Here is a 14,699-nt window from a genome sequence, read left to right as displayed (position 1 = left end):
GATAGATAGATAGATAGATAGATAGATAGATAGATAGATAGATAGATAGATACGGACAGACAGAGATAGACATAGATACATAGCTACAGAGTTAGAAATGACAGATGATAGACATAGAAATATATAGATATAGCTAGCACTATAGAAATATATACATATATCCATGATTAAAACAAAAAAATCTATATTTTTTATTAACTTATTTTGTTATTGGCAGTGGTGGTGGTACTTTTATTATAATATTTACATAATAATACTTCCAACTAGACCCAGCTCAGGAACAGCCTCCAAGACCTGGGTCTTTCAGAGACAAGTCACATATCACAGGAATGCCTGTGGCTGAGACAGTAACTGAAAAAGAAGTTTTGGTTGTATGTCTAAGAAAAACTCAGGCAGGAAATATAATTATTTTTTTGCTACCTGTGTTCAGTGGCCAGAATGTTCTAGAGCTAGGGGCTCAGGGCTGAAGAAAGAAAGGTGTAGACTTCACAGACAAAGGTTTTACAAAGAATAAACTACCCCCTTGAAATGTAAAAGTCTGAAGTATTTCCACCTATTAAATCACCACCACAAGCAAGAGAGAGAACACTTCCAACTTGGTACCCACCCCTTACTTCAGGGTGCTTTGCTGGCTTGTCACCTGGGCCTCCAGGATGGAGGAAACAATTCATTCAGGCCACTGCTCTTTTAAGGAAAAGACACACAAGAAAAGTAAGAATTTGGAAGAAATAAGAATCTCAGACTCAGTCTCAAAGCCTCTTCCTCTTGCCGTTAGTAAAACCTGACCGTTTCCTACAAGCTCAAGGGCTGAGAATTGGTCCCTCCTACTATAGAGATATGATAGAACTTTTAGCACATGTGTCTGGTTGAAGGAATGTAAGTGATTGATGGTGTACCCCACAAAAGGATATTGGAGCCCTACTCCTTCCTTTTCCCTTTCTTTGTCTCCCAACTGGATGACATGAGAAGCCTCCTGTGCCAAAAGCTTCCACTGTTGTACAGAGAGCTGTTACGTATCTACAGTAACAGGGCCAAAGCAACCTGGACTGACACCTCTAAAACACTCAAATACGCTCTTCGTCCTTGGAAGTTGTTTATTTGCGATATTATGTCACAGTGACAGGAAGCTAGTACAATGGACAAAGGCTACCCTCAAGTAAACTCGACGTAGGACTTGAGTGTGGATGTGTCAATGTTTGCACTACAATAGTTAACACTTTCAATTCAATTCATGCAAGAGACAATTCCCTGAGCATATCTGTGACAGATGTCTACACCTGCCTAATCAACTCTTGGAATGATGGGTGCTACCATTCCATCTGCTGGGACCACATCTTGATTTCCACAGCTTTATAGCAAGTCTGCTCAGCTTGTTTTAGCCAGTAAGGAAACTGAAGCTGGCAGCTGAGCTGATTCATTCAAAAGCTTGCTTTCACTGGGGGCCCAGTGAAAGCACAACCTCATTTTCATGACTAGAGCAACCTTTAAACCTCCTACATAAAACTTTTAACAGCAAGCAAACACTTTTGGCCATAAAAATAAAATAAAATAAATGCCTTATCTTGTCTCTTCATCATCTGGAAGGGACCAAGGGTCAGAGCTATTTCTGCCCAGCTAAGCCCCACCCCCATGGGTTCTGACTACCTCTAATTCCCAAATACAGATAATACTAATACCCTTGCCTGTTAATATGGGCATGTAATGAAAACATGAGATTTTGCTCTGAAGAGAACATATTACTTAAAGAGATTGGCATGGAGGAGACAACAGGTAAGAGCTCTCTAAATGAGGCTCCTTGTTCCACCTCAGGCCCCGTCCTGAGGATGAACTAGTGAATACACAGAAAGGAATGAGCACAGAGAGGGCAAGTGTTCGTACTAACAGGAGACAGTCAGCCACTGCCACCACCACCATCATCATCGTCATCCTTGGCCATCCTCCACCGATGGCTGCTCACTTCACTCCAAATTTCCTGTCCTTCTCTGTTCCTCTTAACTTCTTGATTCCATTGTGCTCCCTCACATTTAATACTGTTGGCTGCCAGAACATACCCTGAGTCCAAGTGACAATTTCATTTCATTTCCATGACAGAAGGAAACAAAGTGTTGCTAATTTTTGTCATCACTGAAACCGCCTCAAAGAGACAGGTTAATGAGCTCTTCAGGCCCCTCATTCTACTTCCTGTGTCATTCCAGCTGGCCTGGGAGGGTGAACCAGGACAAGAACCAGGACGGTGGTAAACTGAAAGGCCTACTGCCTCCACTGGGGCCACTGAACAAGCCCATTCTGCACTGTCACTCAAGTCAAACCAGTGGCATGCAAGGATGGAAACACGAAGCATTAAAACCCTGGGAGGAAAGTGTCTGTGGCATATCTGCCTGTCCAAAGACCCCAGGAGTGCATATTCTTGAGATAAACAATAAACTTCTGAAAAGCAGTCAGTTTCTAGAATCTGCAAGTTGCACCAAAGTTCCCTTTGACCTGAACAGGAGGCAGAGTCAACAGGAAGTGGGAAAACAGGAAGAAAATACAAAGCAGATTCCAAATAAGAGCTAATGGCAAGCTCCAGCACTGAGAGCGTGTGAGTACAATTAATTTACCAGCATTCCTTCAGGCACCCCTCTCCTGTCTACCTTTTTTAAAAACTTTGTCTTAAAATTATCATTTCAGTGAGCGTGTTTTGATCAAAACAGCATTGGTTTAAACGTAATTGTGCACTTGGTCTCCTCAAGGCCTTAAAGAATCAATGAAATCTTCTGACAGTGACATAATTCTGCCATCTGGACCAATGAAACCTTCTAAAAGCGACATAATTCTCCCATTTGAACCAATGAAAACTTCTAACAGTGACATAATCCTATCTCAACCAATGAAAATTTCTCCCATCTGATTTCACGTAGCAACACAGTCTCCTCTTTACGTACAGTTATGAGCAAGACCCTCGATACAATCCTTTGATAGGTGAGCTCTCACAGCTCCCCTGAGCCCAGCAGCGTGCCACAGCCTGCTCTCTCAGCACTACTCTGACACTTGACTGGTTTCCCCCGTTCTAACTTCAGAGAAAATGTAATAACATCTTCACACTGGCACCCTGCCTCACGTACATCAAGTGTTCAAGGGAAAAATGAATCCACTGGCTACAGAGCCAGACGTGATGGGGAAGATGGCCCCAAAGTGTAAGCAGGGATCCAAAAGAGCAGGTCTGCCTGACACCAGTGGATGAGCATGGGAAAGTGGGAGGCAGAGAAGGATGGATAAAATCAAAACACGCTATATTCATGTGTGAAATTTTCAAACAGTAAACAAAAAAATATATAGGTAAATAGTATATATGTAAATAAATAATTGAAAGGGTAAGCTCCACATGGTCCTTAAACTTGGAAAGTGGAGCCAAAAGGATCAAGAATTCAAGGTCATCCTCTACTACACAATTAGTTTGAGGACACCCTGGGCTATATTAGATCCTAAATCAAAAAACCAGGTAAAATAAATAAATGAACAGTTCCCAGCAGGGCTAAGGCAGAAGGATTATTAGAGCCCAGAAATTCAAAGTCAAGAAGGATAGAAGAGGAAGAGCAGAAAGGAAGGGAGGAAGGAAGGAATGTAGGAACGAATGAATGAAAAGGAAAGACAGATAGATTAGATAGATAGATAGATAGATAGATAGATAGATAGATAGATAGATAGATATGATAAATATATAATAGATAGGTAGCTAGATGAACAGATACACTTGGGAAATTTTATCCATTTATCCTGTAAATGAAATGTATATATATCACAAACCTCTCATACACACACACACACACACACACATATATATATTCAAAAGTAATCATTCTAATGAGCTTTGGAGGCATAAAAGGAAGGAATAAAAACCCCTGAAACTATGTGAAAAGCATCCCCACTTAAAAATTTAACAACAGATCACATTATGGAGACACAATTACTGCTGTCTGTCTTGTAGTTTATACATCTATGCTGGTCATGACCTCACGGTGTCCATAAGTATTTTCCCCTTCTTGGCTTTGTCTTGGCCAGGTGATACACTTTGGTTATCTGGGTATGAAGAGGAAGAGCTGGACTGGATCTGAGTCCCCATGCTCTTCCTGCCTTCTTCTATGAGTATGATACACCTTGCGCAACCTCTGAGGCAAGGAAGACAAAAGGCCATGATGTTGGCTTGGATGCAAGGGAAAGTGTCTAAAAGTATGTGAGGAACGTTTCCGCTGGGGATCAGAGGGAGCCGTGAAACACCAGCACTCCATAACCAGAAGGCATTAGACAGTCCCTCCCACGGAAGCAGTGAGAGCAGACTGCCTCTCAGCTCTTGCCCCATCACGATCCTTTCTGGGGTCTAGATTGCCCGGGACTTTACCTGACTCCCTAATTCTGCATTCTGAGGCGTTCTGCCAAACCCTCCCATCCCTGCACGTCCCCCCTCACCATATCCAAAAGGACAGAGATGAGTGGCTGATAAAGGAGAGTGCTGGGATGACCATCTGCAAACCTTAAATTTACATGCAACTTGCTAACTCCCAAAAGTAAGCTTCTGGAGCTGAGTGTGGTTTTGGTGAGCTGATGAGATGGACCCCCATGGTGGAACTGTTGCCTTAGAAGGGGGTGATGGGCCAGAGTGCTTTCTGTCTGCCATGTGAAGATACAATGAGAAAATGGTGCTCTTAAACCCAGAAGAGGGATCATATCAAGAACCCATAATCTCAGACTGCCAACTTCCAGCAAAGTGAGAGATAAATGCTTGCCATCTGAGTCGCCCAGTCTATAGCGTTCTGTACTCGCAATCCAACCAAGAAACAGAGAGTCTGAGCCAACAGGTCATGGTAAGCCAAGGTGGCAAAGAGCGAAAGTGTTGCTGACGTGGCATCAGAGTTGAACAACTGTCAATCCACTTCTCACTGGCCTCTCTCTGTTTCTTTTAATCACTTGCTTACCAGAGAATAGTTTTTCTCCTATTCCCAGAATCCATTGGCAGCAGTCATGCAGCAAGGCTTCCTCTGGAATTTACAATTGCCTTTCAGCTGTTGATTACATATGAACCCCATATTATGATGGGCAAGAGGCGCTTATCATGGCAAGTCATATCTTCTTTCACTATTGGAAAGCTCTCATGCCTTGACTGAGGAACCAAAGACAAACTGACAATTGGTTTCTAGTACCCATGATTCCTACACAGACAACACAGATTCTTTAACCCAGCACCACTACCTCCTTCCACTAGGAAAAAGGGGGTATGATTTGATCGCCAACAGATAACTCGTTTGTAAATGTTAACTACGGCTTGGATGAGAAATGTCCCCATAAAGTGTTCACATGTTGAAGGCTTGGCTCCCCTCTGGTGGTGCTATTGAGAGCAAACTGTGAGGGTGCTAACTGAATGAGAACATAGATAAGTAGATGACTAGCAGGCCCTTGGGAGAATACATCTGTGAAACGCAGAGTTTGTCCCTGGTCTAATCCTTTTCTTCTCACTTTCTCCTGTCCATCATGAGATGAGCCACTTTGCTCCTACACAGGGTCCCCACCATGATGTCCCAGCTCATTATGCAAGGGACCAGACACAGCAAAGTCAAGAGACCATTCTCTGAAGTGTCTGCATTATAAGCCAAAGTGAATCCTTTAACTTTTCTCCACAATGTTATCACAACAATGAAAACGCCAAATTTTTCCTTCTCTGCTTATAAGAAAGGACCTGAGGTCATCTTGTTTTAAATCCCAAATTCATTTGAGACCCAGCATTCAATTTAAAAACACAAGTTTCAATTTCATTTAAAAGCCTCTTGAGGGATAGGGTGAAGACTCAGAGGCTAAAGGCTGAGAGAGCTTTCTATTCTCACAAAGGACTAGGCTTCAGTTCCTAGCACCACATGGCAGCTCACAACTACCTCTAACTCCAGTTCCAGGGGCGCTGATACCTCTTTCTGCCCCCAACCTCCCAGGACACTGAATACATGTGGTGCACAGGCAAGCATGCAGATAAACACTCATACACATAAAAACACAAAATAAAAATTAATTAAAAATATTTAAATTCCTCCCAATTGGTTAATATTATATGCTGAACATGGTACATTCATTTAAATCTCCTTAAACATTACAGTAAGATTGAGGGAAATATTTACATGTGCAATTTATTGAAATTAAATGTCCATATCTGAGTTGAGGTTGTTCAGCTTGGTGCGGTTTAGAAAAAAACAGTTTTCTTTCCATAGCAGATGGCTCCAGAGCCATGATTTAAAATTTCCTTGCTCATTTTAATAAAAATAGTCATCAACTAAAAATAAAAACACCAAGGGAAATGTTGTTTAAGTATTTGTGTGTGGGGGTTTGTGTAATTCAAAATACTATTTGAAACCTAAATGAGAAAAGAAAAGCGTACAGAGGGTGCCTGTGTTCTCAGTGACAAGAGACGGCTCTGGATGTTTTAGTTTAAAAATACTCTTGAAGAATACAAGCCAAATGGCTGCAGGATTATAAGTCCTCTCCCAGTTGTCCAGGTATTAAAAGCAGACACAAGTAAGAATAGCCTTCAAAATAACGAATGACCAGCACATGAGTTACACAGCAATGCTCTCCAGTCAGGGATGACACCACAGACCTGCTCTTTTTACTGATGCAGAACTCCAACAAGATTGACCCTGCACTTCCCTTTTCCCTGCTACTGTTAAAATAGAGATTTAAGAGGCAGCATGACTTAAAGGACAGATGAACAGCCCCTATGGCCCCAAGTTCTTTCCATAGGGGGGATGCTCTGGCTTCAGGGACTGGAGGAGGGAAGCAGATAAATACCGCCTAGAATTCAGCATTTGCGGAGGTACTTCATGTCAGCTCCAATATTCCACAAAAAGACCTGTAGGCTACTAACAAAGTCCATCAGAAGCCGAGCCCACCACAGCCGTATACAGGGCTGAGGCCCCCGTTAAGTCCCGTGCAGTCGTCCTTATACACGCACACCTCTTCTTTACTCAAATGGCCTTAGCGCTCTGTGTTTAGAACAAAATCAAACAAGCTGAAATCAAACTTCTCACAAGACGGAAAAGCCAGAGAGACCATTAAGGGATGGCAGAGCAAAATGTGGCATATCTAGGCAGAGGAGTATTACTCGGCTGTAAGGAGGAATGAGATATGGTAAAGGTTATATCGTGGGTGCATCCTGAAGTGATTATGCAAAGCTAAAGAAGCCAGACAAAATTAATGAAGGACATACAGCTGTTTAGACGAATACCCAGAGGCCAATGCACAAAGAGCAGCAGACTGTGGTTGTCTAGAGCAAGAGGAAGGAGACACATGGAAACGATTACCTGACGGTGGTGAGCTTCCCTCTGAGGGTAATGAAAACAGTCTGGAACCAGAGAGCAACACCAGTCTTTTCTTCTGGTCACTAGCTAAGACTCTCTCCATTCACTACCCCATCATTTCCCAGGATGTAGCTCATCATGGCAACCCCCATTTTCTCAGCCTTCCTCTTGTCTTTAAGCCCCTGCCTGGATTTGTTTTCAGTCCTAGAAGTCTCATAAATGAAACTCAGAGAAAGCTATTCCTGGAGGTCTCCCAATGTTTTGATGCTCCCCGGGGCTTTCCATCTGGCTCTCAGGACACACACTGCTCTGTCCTGCCCCAAGCAGTGCTCCACCCTGGCTCCCAGCATGGCATGGTCCTATTACTCAGGACCCTCCTGACCACACTAGTTCCTTTTGCACTCGTCATTTCTTTCCCTCTGACCCAGTGGCAATATCCCCCCAGGTGCACTCTTGGCTCTTGTCTTCGCAATGCTCGCCTTTCTGTTCCACCAGCCCTGACACTGCTGCTTCAGCATCAGGAGCTTGCTCTTGGACCAACTGGGTCAAACTGCGTCAGGAGGCAACTACCGCGCAAACCAGGTAAAACGGCATTGCTCTCATGGATGGAGCTGCGCCCTGACCAACTTGCCCTTGACAGTTTCCAGTGAAGACTGACTCTTTCACATCACCGTGACTATTCTTTTAGCTTCCTACGGTTGCTGCAATACCACCACAGGCTTATGGCTTAAAGCTTGGCACAAGCAGTCTTACAGCTGCGGCCTGTTAGTCGGCTCCCATCCTGAGGCTAAGGCCTGCCTCTCCTGGCACCTTGGAGTTGCCCACACTCTTCGACTCCCCTCCATCACCTCCTGGCCCACCGCGGCACCTCCTCTCCACCCCATCCTGCTTTGATCTGCACAGGGCCATCTGGTGGTCCTGGGCCCATGTAACCCAGAAAATATCCACACCCCACATCCGCAGAGTCCCTATTACATGAAAGGTGACAGACGTAGGGAGGGATTACGGATGTAGTGGGGACAGCAGGATTGCCTGGCCCACTCTAAGCACATCAAGGTTCTGGAAACATCTCACGGCACCATGGACATGGGTATGTTACTAACAAACAGGGATTATTTGCCTATAAGTTTAAATGGTTATTTTATACCCAGAATTAATGACTCACCAATTTATCCTCTTTCTACACAATTTGCTTAAAAATTAAGGTATTTTCTGGGGTTTGTGATTTGGCTTTTTGTAGGGTTCTGGAATTGGGAGGGAGAAGAGGGTTGTCTATGTGTTTTGATTCAGGAACAATATATGGAGGAGGGGGAAGGAAAGACTTCCTACAGCAACAATAGAGCGATTCAGAAGATTCTGACAGAGGGTAGAAACAGTAGCAAAACGACCCAGAACTCTGAGTTCTTCCGCTCTCACAAACCATTAGCCTTTAAAACTATGTCTTACAGCCATTTGTCCCTAGTCTGGCATTCACTTGTGAGTGTCCTCGCCCAGTCTGTCTTACTCCCCGTGGGAACGTATTTCTTCACACTGTCCTATCACTTCTCTTAGCCTATGTTCATTTATTTATTTATTTATTTTACTCTTCTTTACATTGCACACACATAGACAGATGTACATTTTAATTGGCTTTTCTTCTTGTAACTGGGAAAGCACGAATGTTTCTGTCTTTCCCCAATGCCTAGGTGTTAACCCCGCTTTGGAGTGGACGGCTTCATTTCCCTAGCACTGGGTTACTTCTCCGACTCCCAGAGCTGAGAGGTCCCGCCTCCTCACGCCCTCTAGTGACCACCAGCGGAGAAGCAGCGCTGAGCTGACTCAATTTACTAACCACAAAGGGTAACTATCCAGAAGGGTCGCAATGTTTCTAAATTCTGTCTGGGCCCAAAAACCAGTGCCGATTTCACACACCCTTCCGTGGATGCAGCTTCCTCAGTTCGGCAGCTGCTCACGTTATGCACCAGGCTTTCCCCTTTTCCCTTCCTTCAAGCTTTTGCACTGCAATGTAGTGAGTTCAGAGACTCGCCGAAACTATTGGCCGTGCAAATAGGTGGGATTAAAAGGTTGTGCTGTAGGCACAATGTCCACATTCGATGGAACATTTCACAGCATTAAGACGTAAGTGAAGCACAGCCAGACAGAAGCACAACGATAATATCTTATTGAGAGAGTATGTCCTATATCCCAGGCTGGCCCCCAACATGCTATATAGCCCACGATAAGCCTTGAACCTCTGATTCACCTCCCTCTACCTCCCTAGAACTCGGGTTCTAGGTGCACAGGCACGTCCACCACACTGTTTCTATGAGGTGCTAGGGACTGAACCCAGGGCCTAGTGCATGCTAGACAAACACTCTGCCAGCTGGGATACGTCCTCATCCCCAACCTTATTTTTAATACCCTGAGTTTTATTTTTAACACTTTTTTAAAGAACATATTCATTGCGGTGGCAAACGCCTACACCAGGGGCTCGGAGTTCCACACTGGGATGGTACTTTCTTCATCACAGTCTCCCCCAGAAGAAGAGTGTGGGCCTTAAACATCCAGTACAGGACACATTCAAAGGCTCATCAATATTTATCTGCTTTAGGTGTACAGATTTCATTATGTTTATCATATCTTATAGGTCTATATAAGTGAGTATATACCATGCTTGTCTTTCTCCTTCTGGGATACTTCACTCAGAATGATCTTTTCTAAATCACATAATTTGCCTGCAAACTTCATGATTTCCTTGTTTTTGATTGCTGAATAGTATTCCATTGATACAGAAATTCCACAATTTCTGTATCCATTCTTCTGTTGATGGATATCTGGGTTGTTTCCAGGTTCTGGCTATTACAAATAAAGCTGCTACAAACATGGTTGAGCAAATGTCCTTGTTGAAGACCCGAAGTAAGACGATCAAACCTCACTTAGAAAGAAAAATGGAATGGGCACTGGAGTAGGAGAAAACAAGTACCAGGACAGGAGCCTACTACAGAGGGCCTCTGAAAGACTCTACCTAGCAGTGTATCAAAGCAGATACTGAGACTCAAAACCAAACTTTCAGCAGAGTGCAGGGAATCATATGAAAGAAGGGGGAGTTAATATGATGTGGAGAGGATAGGAGCTCCACAAGGACCAAATATATCTAGGCACAGGGGTCTTATATGAGACTGTTTATCCAACCAAGGACCATGTATGGATATAACCTAGAACCTCTGCTTGGATGTAGGCCGTGGTAGCTCAGTAACCAAGTGGGTTTCCCTAGTAAGGGGAACAGGGACTATTTCTGACATGAATGCATTAGCAGGCTCTTTGACATCCCCACCCCCCAAGGGAGGAGCAGTCCTGTTAGGCCACAGAGGAGGACTTTGCAGCCAGTCCTGAAGATACCTGATAAAACAGGATCAGATGAAAGGGGAGAAGGTCCTCCCCAATCAGTGGACTTGGAAAGGGGCAGGGAGGAGATAAAGGAGGAAGGGTGGGGTGGGGAGGGAATGAGGGAGTGGGATACAGCTGGGATACAGAGTTAATAAAATGTAACTAATAATAAAAAAGGAACAAATACACTATTTGAGATTTAAATATTTTTTAAAAAGTCTCATAAATAATTTTCAGGTAAGTATACCACTGGTGGTGAGAGACAGTGAGCCTCGTTCTCCAGGTCCTTTCCTCCGGGGTGACTTCACATTTGAGTCCCCTTTTGTAGTTGACTTTGATGAGTCTCAATATCAAAGTGCAACTTGAACAACATGATCGACTTGGCTGGACTCTTAGGAGAGCCCTGTGCATCGCCTGAAGACCCAGCCCAGCAGCCCTTGGGAGGGTTTGTTCTGCCCATGAATGGGCCCCTTCTTTTGTCAGGAGAGGAAGAAAGGGGCTTTGAGTCCCCACTGAACAATAGATAACTACAGAATTGTGCTCAACTGTTATTTTTTTTTAAGGCATAAAAGGCCTATTGGAGTTCTCATTTTGGCAGAAGACAGGCTTTCAAGTTGTGCAGCTCAGTTACCAGGCCTGCCTGGGTGTCATCAGCCAAAATAGGTTTACACAGGCATCCAGCACATTCTGGGCTAAGGCTGATTTTCTTTCTGAAAAAGAAAATCTCTTCTTCACTTCACCCAACCAAATGAACCTTTCACCGGAAGATACTCCTTTGAAGTTCATGGACACCCTTCAAAGAACATGTCTACACCGCAAGATGCCACACTTTCCTGTGTGTGTGTGTGGGGGGGGGGGGGAGTCTGGGTTACAATGCAGAAAGAACCAAGAAACTTTACAACGCATGAAGTGAAATTAAAGCTGTGAGGTCTGAGAGTTTAACACATGGGAGTTAACTGTCACTGGGAGAGGTTACACATTTAAGATACCAACCTTACGCTTGGGAATTTGGATCTGCCAATCTTGCCTATAGACTGTATATGAGCAAGAGTTATAATTGCATTTTAAATAATGTTTCTCAGGCTGGTGGTGTTGCTCAGTGGTAGAACAAACACTTCCTTGTATGCAAAAAGCTCTGGGTTCAATTTCTAGCAATACACACACAATTTTAAACTATGTTCCATTTGTCAGAGGAGACAACAACGTAGAGACACTAGGTGAGTATTCATTTTTTAAGAGGAATAATGTCTTAGGAATTTAACGTCCTAGCATCTGCTTTAGTTCTCTGACTCAGTCCAGCTTGTGAGCTGGATGGATACCACAATTTGGACTTAACAGTCAAAGATTCACTCCCTGTCCCTCAAAATACAGAGTAGCAAGAGCAACTACTGTGGGAACTATATGGAAGCCTGTGGCACAAAAGAGCATTTCAGGCCAATGCCAAGTGTCAGTGCCCATGCTGCTGCTCTGGGTGTGTGAGGAGGAGAAAACAGAACTCTTGTTCTGAGACACAGAACAAGAGGGGGAATCTGTGATTTGGTCACACAGGGGCAAAACCCTGGGAATCCTGCTTAGCCCTGTGGCTAGGATGACCTGTGCTCTGCCTCAAGGTGAGTCAAGTTGGTACAGGTCTCAGCTGTAGCTGAATCCAAGGCCCACCACTGCCTGCTACAGACAGCTCCTTGCTACAAGTTCCTTGGCATCCTTGAAGATCTGTCAGAAATCCCCCAGGGTCTGCCAGTCTCAATTTCAACAACTTTAATACAAATGAAATAGACTTTAGATAAATCAATACTGAACAATAAAATGATTTATGATGAAGAAAACCTAGACCTTTAATTTGGGTTATAATGAACAAACTTTTAAAGAGCTAGGTAAAAAACCACTTGAATGGCAAAGATTTAAGTAAAGTTTCCTCTTCCTACCATATCTACTGAGATAAACTCAGTAGGCCACTTTGTTTTTAAAAGGAAAGCACATACGCAGGAAAAGATTGAATGCATTACCACTTGTTAACAGAGGATTTCACTAAATCAACAGCCATAGTTCTGCAGAAACCAGAAGATAATATGAGACTCTAGAGAGGGCCTCAACCCAACGCTAGGGAGGAGTCTCAGGAGTTATTAATTCAGCCCAGAGGACAGCAACCTACCTCTGCATAAACCCTGCATAGAGTTGCAGTTGTCAAACATCTGAAGAAAGAGCTTTTCTCAAAGCGTGCTCACCTAGAATCACATCTGCACAAGCAACTGTTCTGGGTACCTGTGCAGACATGAGGTGGCAACTGAGCTAAGTTTCCCAGTTACTGCGGATGCTGCTGAAGATCAGAGCCAGGCTTTGGCAGTATGAACTGCTGCAGCGCCAACACTTGCAGAGTCTACAGACAGTCCTTAAACGTGTCGAGTATTTGTACACGCGCTTCCGTGTACACGTGCGCCGCCAGCGTTGTTGAACACTTTACCCAAAGCGAAGAAAGCCTCACAGACAGGAAGGCAGGCTCATGCTGAGACCAAGCCCAGACTGAAAACAGACACTGACGGAGGGAAAACTAACCCTTGCTGAGTAATCTGAGTCTCTCAGCTGTTGTACCCAAGGACAGTGGGGACAATGACCAGACGCTGCCAGGGAGGAGGGTGAGAGTCCAGGTTAGAGTTGGTTAAGGTTTGTGCCCATGAACTTGGACTAAAAAGATCCTAATCCCACATGGCTGCCACGAGCATAGAGTGCCTTCCCTTCTATCTCCGGTGATCTGCTTCCCATCACATATTTTAACCTGTAAGCTGTTTTCTTTTCAATTTTTTTTCATTGCTAAAGATAGCACTACCCAAGGCCAGATGCTGAGAACCACAGAACATGTTATGTCAAGTTATCACCTCAGAAACTCAGCAGAAATATTAGAAATTCCCATCACTAACATCCCGAATAGCATGCTACACTGGAAACTTCTGAGAACAAACACATCGTCCGAGATCAGGGGCCTGTGTGATACCAGCCTTCTTGCCGGGGCAGGGGCACCATATAGTAAGAACAGCAAGAGCTGTAATTCCCAGCCGCAATCCTCTCTATAGCTAGAGTCCATTCATGTGGAGGAGTCCTTGTGACCTAGGCCCTTCCCCTATGACCCACCATTAAAATAACACAAAAATAACCACTGTTATTTTGGGGATTACAGTTCTGACATGCAGGTTTTCTTTTAGCTTTTCATTTAATTGTGTCAAATGTTTTTCATACAAGTATACCTTGTACACTGAACATATTTCCTGCTGTACCCTCACCCTCTTTCTGTTTCTCCCCTTTGTTGTCACAGATGCTTTCACTTCTACTTCCACTTTATATATGCATACATGCCTTTAAGTAACTACGTAAGATCTAGGGACCACAGATGAGTGAAAACATATGACATCTGTCCTTCTGAAACTGGCTTACTTCATGTAATATGATTATTTCCAGTTGTACCCATCTTCTAGCGAACAATGTAATGTCATGCTCTTTTAGCCACTGTCATCTGACTCATGGATTTCGACAAACACTTTCCAAAGCAGAGCAAAAGATAGTCGGACTGATCAGAGAGAACTCTGGGCCAAACAGCACATGACCTTGCTTACTTTTTTTATCCTTGGTCCGATCTTACAGCAACTACAATTAGAAAGCAACCCTCCTTCTTTTCTCCCAGTGTATAGAAAGCATAGCAAGCAAAAGCTGCTTACTGTGTCCCAACATGTAGCCAAGACTAGACCCCTCCAACCCCAGGCATGTGCAAGGGGCCACTTGAGGGCCTCAAGAACGAGGCCAGATCCCCTTGTCTGACTGTGTTCTCATCAGTAGTTTCCTGACTACCCAGCTTCCCAACAGAGTCAGTCTCTAAAGGAGAGCTAACTTGGAGACAGTCTCAGGCCAAGTGGCTCATGGTGACAGCAGGCATAAATCATGCTGATGGGATGAAAATGGCACAAACCCTTCTTCAATGTCACCTCCATTACAAGTCATGTATTCCCACCATCCTTTCTTAAGTAACAC

At 44.0% G+C, this 14,699-nt stretch overlaps 1 protein-coding gene across 1 annotated transcript in view; it reads right to left on the bottom strand.

Moving 5' to 3' along the window:
• Positions 1-14,699, bottom strand: part of Retreg1 (reticulophagy regulator 1) — a 143,196-nt gene that overhangs the window by 67,125 nt on the left and 61,372 nt on the right. The window lies entirely within an intron of this gene.

The sequence above is a fragment of the Psammomys obesus genome, unplaced genomic scaffold (assembly GCF_907164565.1).
Source record: "Psammomys obesus unplaced genomic scaffold, mPsaObe1.curated_primary_1811, whole genome shotgun sequence".
NCBI classification, from domain to species: domain Eukaryota; kingdom Metazoa; phylum Chordata; class Mammalia; order Rodentia; family Muridae; genus Psammomys; species Psammomys obesus.
Note: the sequence above shows the minus strand (reverse complement) of the source record. Positions and strands in the feature narration are given on the sequence as shown.